At 39.6% G+C, this 11,260-nt stretch overlaps 1 protein-coding gene across 1 annotated transcript in view; it reads left to right on the top strand.

The window, feature by feature from the left end:
* LOC111243197 (uncharacterized) overlaps window positions 1-11,260 on the top strand; it is a 144,160-nt gene that overhangs the window by 97,539 nt on the left and 35,361 nt on the right. The window contains exons 4-7 of the mRNA XM_086977492.1: window positions 2,206-2,397; window positions 3,015-3,306; window positions 3,551-3,653; window positions 4,859-4,954. The gene's annotated coding sequence lies outside the window, so the exon portion shown is untranslated. The remainder of the gene's footprint in view (window positions 1-2,205; window positions 2,398-3,014; window positions 3,307-3,550; window positions 3,654-4,858; window positions 4,955-11,260) is intronic.

Here is an 11,260-nt window from a genome sequence, read left to right as displayed (position 1 = left end):
TTATTTAATTTTTATACGTTCGCTTTTAGTATGCATATACAGAGGGAGGTTCCAATTAGATATCAAGTTTCAGAGCACCCCGTAGTTGTCTCTACATAAAAGCAAGATTTGCGTTGCCACAATGGGTGCTCTTTATTAATTCCTCACTATTTGAATAATGGATGTAGACTTTAGATACTCAGCAGCAGATCTCATAAATCCCTGCTCAGCTTCATATATAAACTCTAGTATGGATCCAAATCGATCGTGGACACCACGAGCACGAGCACGTAGAATGAATTAAAGGTTCATCTATTCAGACGCTTTTCTCTGCACGTAAAATTGTATTACGCATATGTTCAAAGGGGTGACGCAACCAGATACGCATTTAGACAAGATCAACATCTCCTGTTAGAGTACGTCGCCCTGAAGTTTGAATTTGAAGCATTTCTGGAGGATTACCGGGAACTGTGACAACTCCTTAAATTCCCTTATTGCAGCTACGCCAACCTTGCATTTTTAAGGTAAAGTAGCATTTGCAATACTTCGAAAATCGGTATCAGCTGTGGTGCGCAGTAGGGTTTCCATGTAGCTCGAAACAAAGAAAAAACCGCCTTGATTGCAAAACTCCTGATGGTTCCAGTCCTGAATTGGAAGGCCTTAAAGTGGCCGAGTTTACGCAAAAGCAGTTGTGCTTAGGTAAGTAATAGCTACCAGAGCCCTATCTCAAATCACTGTGGCGGATCGCGCGAGCCAAGACGGAAGCCACAATCATATTCTGTCACTCTGGAAAGACAGATAAAACAGAGATTCGAAGGACGGTGCAGCGGATGCAGCGAACCTTCTATATCGGCTCCAGGATATACTCTACAATATGGAAAGATAATGGGACCATGAAAAGATCGCTGACGTCTAGAGCCTACGAGACGGAACACATGTATTCTCGCATCATCTACTCTTACTCACAAGAACCTTAACTTGGAGAAACGATCCGTGGCCGAGCCAGGTGCTGACTATTATCAACGGGCACAGTTCTAACAGAGAAGAAAGGCCGCGTTTAACAAAACAAACCAGATGGCGTAGCGCCTCAGCTCGAAAACAACTTCGATGATATCTATATTGTGGTATTCTTCGATTCGATTTTGTTCGAAAAGTATGTTATTGCAGATTGAAATGATCACAACTATTAGTACAGTGACCTGAAAGTAATAAATGCAAATACACTTATGTAGACAGTCGTGATAAATTTTAAGATACGATGACTTAGTCTCGCTTGAATCATGAAAATTTGAGACCTAACATTTTACTCTACGGATGGTCGTAGCGCAGTTCCAGCGTAGGACCCATTTAGCAAATGGGTCGTAAAGAATACACTGTAGAAAATGTGGCGTGGGCTAAGAAATGTCTCGATTCGAAATCGTGAGATTTGCCGTTAATACGTGATACCCTATTCAGTGCGTTCTACAGCTTTGCTTCATCCACAGAGCAAACAGCTGGTCATACTGTGCCTCGTGCTGCACAACTTGTTATTGCAAGACGTGGCAGTAGATCTGGAGCAATGACGAACAAACTAGCTAATTTTCTGTTGAATAGCTATAACAAACGTTAGTTACACTTTAATTCGTATTGTTCGGGAATAGTGTCATAATATGAAGGCTTCTGCTTTTCGGGTTTTATCGAAACTGAAAAAACTGCATCATCTAGCCTATTCTAGCCAACAAAAGAAATTATGCCCTGAAGAACCTGGAAACCTATTGTATAATTTCGTGTTGTTTATTTTATCTAGATACGGCACTCGTCATCAAATACAAACATTTGCGTGTATAGATAAACAGAGAAGTAACATTTAAAAAAAAATGTTAAAATTGATTCGCGCATATAAGACTATGCGTTATGATCATAATTAATAAGGAAGCATACTAAAATCTATAACTGATAGATTATGCCCATGGAACGGTTTCCTGTAATCTGCAATTCTTAACTCGTGTTTTGGGACCATCGACTGAAGTAAATTAAATGTCAGACATACTGTTATCTAACACATAAACGATTGTAACTAACAGTTATTCAAAAACTTAAAATGTAAGTATGAAGTAGGCAAGTAAGTAAAGGAAGCAATTGCGAACCATTAAATAGCTCAAGTCGGACCGCGGTATGTGAGGTTATGCTCTATCATCGATCATGTATGCTAAGCAATCCATCGTCTCGGCCTAAACGTTTTTACAGGTAAAAGCTGCACGATCCTTCTGTTCGACCAGACAGCCCACTCCAGGCGTGTAGGTATTGTAGATGCCTCGACGTTCAATACTTTGTAAGATCCTTAAGTGTGGCTACGTGAAACGACCAGAGTAAAACGACCTAGAAAAGGTTTTCTCTTTCGCATAAGCATCGAAGTCAATTTTAACGTGAATGAATACGGTACGTAACCTTCCAGCACTTATATTCCCATGCCTAACGGGTGTTCTAGATAATAGACTATCACACTATTATATTTCAGGAATTGCTCTAAGCTCAAAACGGCTTTCTTTCGTCAGGGAACTTCGGTTTTAAATGTGGTTCATATTGCGTTATCATAGTGTAAGGCAGGAGTGGGAGGTCAACTACTGGCGACGTTCAAAAAGGCATTTGTTTTTTTTAATCAGGACCATTCGCCAGGGACAGCCCGACACAATCAACAGGCTGTAGCACAGACATGTACGATTTTGTAAAATCGTCCCAGATGTGGCCTAAACAAATTAAAGTTACCTCTTATCCAAGTTTCTTTGACACTAGACTGTACATTGGATACTTTTGTAGGGAGGCGTTTCCAACGTAGGACACAGGACATTCTAAAACTATACCATTAAACAATGTGTTGCGCATAAATTTATACACAATCCATGAATTCGAATTTATAAAATAACGCTTAGCAAATTTTTAGCTGACTAAAAAGAACGACATTATTGAGTAATTCTAAATCACATTGTCCTGGTTTAGCTATGCAGTGTTATTTAACTATAATTATTAGTAAGATCTACGTGTATTATATATTACAGGTAACATGTCCTGCTTCGATAGCACCATTAATGTAAATTACATCATAGAATGACTGATCATTTGAGGATTCAACGTTCTTCATTAAGAGGTCAACAATGAGTTTTGTGCCATCAGTCTTACATCAGGGCAATAATGAACGCACTAGCCCATATAAACAATGCCTCTTTGGTATTTACCATACGTTCTATGAAATGACGCTCTGTACTACGATACTAGATAACGGGAGTGCAAGAAGCGCGGGCGTACAGTGTAAAACATCGAGTAAATAGTACCTCTTGGATGCGACGATTGGTATCAGTATCGCTTTAAACTAGTCCGTTTTCGATGTAAACTTGATCAATACATTAATGTATCTCAATGTATCTCAATTTCGCATATAACCATTTAGAAATAAGACAGCAACGAGATAACTCGGTTGTATGTGTTTTGTTTTTTTGCTTGGTAACCTAAGCTGTATCGAAAAATGCTAAAGGCCTTTTTCTAATTTACTCTACAACTATCGTTGTGTCTGTCCTGACTGGCTTCATACTTTCAGTGAGCAGAAAGTAGCTCGACTAAAGTATATAAAAAAGGACATAAGTACTGACGAGGCCGAAGTGCTGAAACAAGCATTTTACAATAGCGTTTCGCGTACCTTGGTAAGCATGAGAAATATATTAACTTGGGTTGGTTTCGTACAAAAAATAGGCATTCGGGAGATCAAAACGCGATAGGTGGCTGCTTTATTAAGAAGCTATGCTGAATATAGACAGTAATCGTACATACAACGTTTATATTGAAAGCTAAAAATATTCATGTGCTTATGGGCGAGTCATCCTCTGTTTTCCTATAGCGAGGCCTCAAAGCAGCTTATTATTTGCTTCTGAGTCAGGTCTGACGCGGCAGCACGCTACTTGTCCCGTCGATCAGCTCTTCATGATACGTCGACCATTTGCTTTAGGTTTATCCACATGGCAAAGGTCATAACCGAGGCAGAGTTCTCATTGGTAGGATTATGCTTTGTTTCGTTAACTCTGATAAAGTTATAACAGAAGTGAAAAGAATACATTTAGCGGATGATGCGTTTCGACAGATCGTTTCCAAAAGAACAATATTCTTCTAGTATTTAAAATTGTCGCCATGTGTTTTAGAAAGTCTGGCTCCCGCCTAATGATAATGGATGGATCATCCATTTATCAGTTTGTCGATTTCATAAATTCTACCTATATACCCTTGGCTACCAAACGCCATGTTACAGCTCTCTAGACGTCACAGACACCGCGCATTTGAATAGTTGGAGAACATAACGTCAGCTGTTGACAGGGAGAAAATGAACGTATGACCTTTCTTGAGTGAGCACACAAAGGGTCAGCTTGGTGTCTATTCTCATATTTAGGTACTATCTAGGCCATGACAGCCCATCCTCAAAGCTTCTTAAATATTCGCGGATTTGATGTTTGTAAATGATCTGGGTAGTAATTTTTTGCATAACAGAAACTATCAAATAGGGAGCATTAGATTGGATTAGTATGCCCATTATTGCAACAGATATCGACTGACTCTAAAGGTCAGGCCCTTGGTACTATATTGAAGAAATGATGCCGCAGACCCGATCTCATCGAAATTGTAACTAAAGATAGTATTAAAAAATCAGCAAATATGTATGCTGAAAATACGATACTAAATCGAAGGAACGTAATTGCTGGATCTCAATAATAATTGATAGAACTATTGTTAAGGTAGCCGTGAGTTTTATTTTTTAGAGATTAGCCGTTTAATAGACTGTGCGTGTGTTCCTTGATGTACTTGATGGTATCGTCATCGTTTGGTAAGGCAAACGTTCTTGCATATCATCGATTTTCAGGCAAAGCTTTCCAGATCGAATTCGTCTTTGCGTGCACGTTCATGATTACGCCAGGCCGTTTGAACACTGCAATTGTTTCTTTAAAAAGCTTTAAGGGTATGGTAACGAGTTATTGCGCACGTTTTTCGTATGCCGCCTGCGCGCTAGCAGCGTCTGCTACTTTACTTCAACGTGATTGCTAGATTGAACCCCAAGACTGTTTTCAAGAGACAATTTACATCAGTAGACATAGTCGAATGCCTCTCAATAGCAGATATGACTTGAATATACTCTACTAGAGAAAACTATTAATGCTACTAACAACTTTGTTTGGAAGGCATCTATATGCAGGACTTAAACAGCACCTAAGAATTCTTTAAAAATCCTTATGCTCTCAAATAAGACTGCGCCAAGTCTCTTATTTATGTTACAGAGTATGAGAAAGAAATATATGGCTTTCCCTGAAGTCGAGAAGATCGAGATGGAGCTAGTAGACCATTTAACGCACTGATTCATTTTCGTCGGATGGCACGAGCGCCCCATTTTTCAGTATTCCTTACCCGTCTGTTTCCTCTCCTTTACTCTTACTGAATTGCCACCACCGTCGTGTCCAGATGCTAGCGCGGGTCTAGTATGTATGTCAGCTAAAGAGAAACTGCGTGAGAAATTATTTTTTGCCCAACAACTTAATAAGTAGTTGTCAAATAAAGGAACGGAATATTTTATGGTAATATTCTGCATTTATACGGTATAATAAGTCCTAATCGAACACATTTTTCAAATTACCCTATACAGAAATGATGTTAACTTCTATTTGTACAGCAAAAATTGCTGTACATTAATTAATTAATCCATTAATTCTCAAGCTTTACGCCTAACTTCTGATTCATTGTCTAATTGGGCCTATTATGGCCTCGGGGCCACTACTTTTGTCAAAGATGGTATGGTGCAGTTCACCATTTCTGTGCACTACTTAATATAATTCTAGGTGCTGAATAAAGCAGAATCTCATTTTCACTTCAGGAGGTGTAAGAGACATGAAGCAATCAGCCACATTACGCTTCAACCCTACTCTAGGGAACTTCTATGTTTTTACTGCAGCGCTATCCAACGGGCCCTAACAGCGGGATTTCGGAACACTAAGTAAAACTAGGCCTCCATGAGGAGTCATTTGACAGTATTTCTGCAAACGTCAATGATCAAGGGCTCGACTGCCCTTGACGAATTATGTATCCAATGCTACAATGTAATTAATCAATTGATTAATTCAGATGCAGACGTATACCGCGTCGCAGGACTCAAACAAATGGTTTCCAATTTAGCAGGCGAAAACATTCGTTTGAACCATGATAGTTAGCTACAATATTAATATAAAGTTCTTCCGAATGATGGAATGTACTCCCAATATGAAACGAACTTATTTATACGTAGCATTGAGGTACTGAATCCGTCAATGGAATTCTCGCTGGACCAGTAGGAATGCTATCATCCAACTCATTGGACAGTCGTTACTTGACCATAACGGTTTCGAGCGGCTCTAGAATCGACTGAAAAGGCTGGCTGGCGACAATTAAACACAACAGTAACAACAATTAAACAAACAACAGTAAAACAAACATGCTCATATAGTTCGTAGATGTAAAACTAAACATCAAAGTAATTCAGCTATTTCCAACTAAAAAGCTCACTTCTACAGAATACATCGGATATCCTAGCATTTCCAGGGTTTCGATCACAACCTATCGCCTAACAGTTATCATTCAAGCACTTCCTTCAGTTTGGCTACGGGCAGTCCCAATATATGAATATACGCCTAGTCACGTGTATTGCGTACGTATATGAAGCATCCACACGTAGAGGACTCTGTACAGCTCTACTATAAGTCTGAAGGTCCTGCCCACTGTGGTTCTTTTTTGGGAACATCGTTGCGTTATTATAATTAATTTTAAATAAAAGCAGCCATTATGATTCCCAATTAAGTATATGTTCGATGGAAACGTCTACACGATCGCAGTTATATACTTCGACTCTAGTTTTATATTGGTCAGCGTCACTCAGTGAACAATATGCCGTTTTACTCGACAATAGAATAATTTACATAGTAAATAATATTTATCAACTTTTCCGAAAATGTATACGCTGTATTTTATTGTATTCAAAGCTTGTAAATCCGAAATAGTTAATAGTTAATAATCCGAAACAAGTAGACCAGCAATCTGTGCTCACATTGTGCGCGGTCCTATGTTCCGGTAATTAGTGGTTATGCTATAATCGACAGTTAGGGTCTTAGAGATCTATTCACGGAAGATTGAGATCTTAGCATTGATTCGATGGTGACTGTTAATGGGTTTTTTGACAGGTAATCAGCAGCTGGAAACAGCTTTCGATAGCTTCTGTGTAGGGCCAGGCATGGTGGCTGCTACTCCATAGGCAATTACAAGAAGATTATGAAAAGGTGTTAAAAGATAAGGATCTAATTAAACTTTTTCTTTCGACGGAACCGGAGTACCAAGTTACTGCGCTACTTTAGAGTTAGTCACACGTTCGGGCTCTGTTGGGCGGAAGTGGGCAATAAAAACGGACGTCAACTTAGGGGCGTTAGTCAAATGTCAATGTACACGCATATATTCATGAGTACACAAGCGTCGTCGTTTGTATAAGAACTTGAGGCGAAATGCACGAAAAAAAATACGACAGCTTTTACAGATCTTAAATCCTTCTTCCGTTATCACGGCGAAAGACACAAACGTCTTGGGGACGCTCCCCAGCATTCTGCTCCTCCAAAATGGCCTCTCCAAGTAGTTGCCCTATGAGCAGTAGGTGATCCTGTGACGCCTAATAGGGGCTAGACTAGATTGAACAGCTAGGTTACGAAGGTAGCAGACTAGCGCCTGCGAGAGATACATCTCTGCGCTTGAGAACAATTCCTATGACGTCATAATGATTCGTTTGATCTACATAATCGCAAACACTCTACTTTATACATGGTTTCATTGATCGCATCTAGCAACCAACTCTAGCAGAAAAAGTGCCCCGTTAAGCAATGCCGATTTCCGCTTTTTCAAGGGTCTATGTTGCGCGTGCTGTAGGTGTTCGTCGTACTTTATACTCACCATCTGACGCTATACCGTAGTTAGCAGAGGTACCGAGGTCGTAGGTGGGCCGTGTGTACAGGGCCGACTTGTCAGTGAAATCGGCAGCCGGTGCGCTATTATTCGAAAGTGTACAGCCGGAGACGCCACTGCGAAGTAAGCGACAACCTGCTACCTGTCTGGGATGATGGCTCGCGAACGAAGCATGGATACCGCCTTCTTCTTTAACCCCAGCCGCGGCTGCGAAGCAGAAGCAGTAGCAACACTCACATACACAAACACTGACAGACGCGTAATGCAGCGGAGCAACGGAAGTGGACGTGTTCGTAACAGAGGACGATTGATGCAATGCAGCGTCGAAAAAGCGCAACAAATCCTGATAGCGAGCCAATATTCCTGTTTCCAGTAGAAGTTTCGATCACTTCGGGCCAGAATTCGTACCCTAAACATGAAAACGCTCGAAACGAGCGCAGGTACCTCAATCAGATTCGGCCCGATGCGCGCATAGGAGCATAGGAAACAGACATAATTGGATATGAACGTAACAATAGTAACGGAACGAATATTTTGCAAGAGTCAGTCTGTCACACGGTGACGCCAATGAAACTGATGTATGTATGCATGTATGTATAATCAGAGACTTTGTTTAGAGTAGCGGGTACTCGGCTATAATGCCGGCAGTAAGACGAGTTGTTCAGATACAAGTAAAATGTTAGTATTATTAGTATCAGTCATTGCCTAGACAATTAGTAACATAGGACACAAGTCTATCTTATGAAATGTTTTCGTTCAAATGAGACAATAGGTGTTTGTTTCACCGCATGGTAAACATATCGTTTAACCAGCCACGTTCGGATTATATCACAAAAAAAAAAAAAAAAAAACGAAGTGTGATGTATCTTCAGTTTGTGAGGTATTTTGCAATAGATTGCTTTGACCCCTAATTTTTTCAAGATCTTCAACTTGTAATAACATCTCCTTTGTGTAGTCAACACAAAACATATGTACGATACAAAAGAAAAAAAGATCGTGCAAGTGAGTTAGTATAATTTACTACAAGCGAAATTGTAATAACACATGGTATGGTTATACGGAGCCAAGTACGTGATGGTTAGGCACGCTTTTCAGTTAAACTAAATTTATAAGCATGAGGCTCGGCGAGCCAATTGAAGGACCTGGGGCCCTAGGACAAGTCTCGATGTTTCGTCTGTTGGTATCGTGTCTTCAAATATCAAATTATCTCTAAGGATAATTTTGTAGAACATCCTGTCATACCGACTTGCTAATTCTGAGGCCGGTCAAAAAGTAACTCTATTGCAGCGCTTAATAAGTGAGCTGTGGGTGAAAGTGTGAAAAAAAGACGACGAGTTAATTAGGTTAATCCAATCTTTGGTCAAGATTTTTAAATTGTTTATAGCGGTTGCCGGTAGGATTACGCTTTACCAAATGAGCAACAGTAGACTAGGATATTTGAAATACAACTGTTGGCCGTATTACCCACTGCGCTCAATAGAAAATCGATCAACCCGCTCTATTTTCAACCCGAGTAGCTAATTTCCTAGACTTTCTAAAAGTCTTAGAGCGGATTTTATTTGAAAAGCGCGACCGCAAGCGGAAATTTCAAAAAAAAAAAAAGACTTTGCTTTTAGAACACATCTTAGGATTTCGGGATCGGTTCGGTGGACGGGAAAAACGACCGTGTGTGGAATTAAACAGGGCGGAAATTTATCGCCAAGTTATAACGCTAAACAACTCATGGACTGGATCGCACTATCAACTTCTCAGTTTTACTCAAGTTACTTTATAGTCAAAACGTATTTGGCTGTCGGTACCGTCAATTTCACATAGTACCATGTGAACGGTGTGTCTAGCAGGTTACTTAAAGGTTGGCCTAATGTTGCCTAGACTGAAAAATAGACGGACTTAAACAAATGCTGTTCTGCTATGAAGTCTTTCTTCGCCAAAGAATGAGACATTCGATTTGGTCTTCTCCAGGCCCTCTTCAAACTGGGTATTTGTGTACCCGACACGAGTGGGACGCGCTTTACCGTCTTGCAACATCTCAATCGACGTCGACCTGTTCGAAATCGAAACTGCTAAAAGCTGAATAGTAAGGTCGGCGTTATGGATTTTGAAACCATTGAATCTTTAGTTTGACCCGCCAGAGCGCATACAGGTCGGTACTGTTTTCTACCTTGATAGCTATTAATACAGCCAATTGAAATAGGTAATCACCGGCGAAACTAGCATATGTCTAAACTAAAAAAACAAGTCTGCGGAGTGTGGGATACCTCGATCTATTCCGCACTCCAAGAACTTTTAATTGCAATTAAAAAAGAGAACCTTTTAGCGATTAGTTAAATTAAACACGTTAAACTTTTACATCAAGTTACAGTCTCTTTAGAGCTCTTGGCGCTTCTTTGACGTATTGCTTACACAGTACATCGCTTTAATTCGATCCTGTGTAAGTAAGTTAAAAAAAAAAAGTCCTACGGCGCATCTTAAATTCTGTTATTCTACAAGAGTCTTTTACTTTAATGGATGTAATATGCAAATATTCCTTTTTTTTTTTTGGCTAGATTCTTATATAAACTGGGTTATATAAACGGGGTTATATAAACTGTTTGATTAATCGCGGGATGATAGACTTTATTTTCTACTGTGCCGTCTTCATTGCAGGGCGATTCTCTAGACAAGCTTTAAAATCTCTACGAATGTAGAAATCGTCTTACTACAGATTTAGTACTTGGCTGCAGACCTGTTATGTATATGGAACAATATTGGATATGTAATGGTGTCGTACGGATAAGTTAAGCGCGCTCGCCTTTAATGCCACCTTTGGGCAATTATACCTTAATCCAGCCTATGATTATATGCTTATAGGAAGTGGAACTTACTTCGTTTGCCGTTAGCTTTTACAGTAATTGCTGCGGATAATTTGGTTTGAATTATTTTTCTTCATAATGTAGATTTTTTATCTCAGCTGTTGATTGACACTTTCGAAATGTACCACTATCATAAGAGGCCAATGGTAGGCAAATCTACTAATGAAGTGAGAATCGAGCGTTTTTATTTTTTAGCTAAATTCGAACATTAAGATAAGATTTACAGAGATTTTATGTCTCCCTGATTGTGTACCGCAGTTCACCGCTCAGCTTTCCAGAGACATATATTTAAATTGACCAGACTAATTAATATTTCATTCGAGTGAGTAGAGGACCATCGTTTAGTTCGTAGGCTTAATCATTCACTTTTGTTACCTGAAATATCTAATGGAACAAATTATATATAAATGTTTCGTCTTGTGTGATCATATGGTTTTATGGGTGGG

Source organism: Varroa destructor, unplaced genomic scaffold, assembly GCF_002443255.2.
Source record: "Varroa destructor unplaced genomic scaffold, Vdes_3.0 BEIS01000001.1, whole genome shotgun sequence".
In the NCBI taxonomy this organism is placed as follows: domain Eukaryota; kingdom Metazoa; phylum Arthropoda; class Arachnida; order Mesostigmata; family Varroidae; genus Varroa; species Varroa destructor.
Note: the sequence above shows the minus strand (reverse complement) of the source record. Positions and strands in the feature narration are given on the sequence as shown.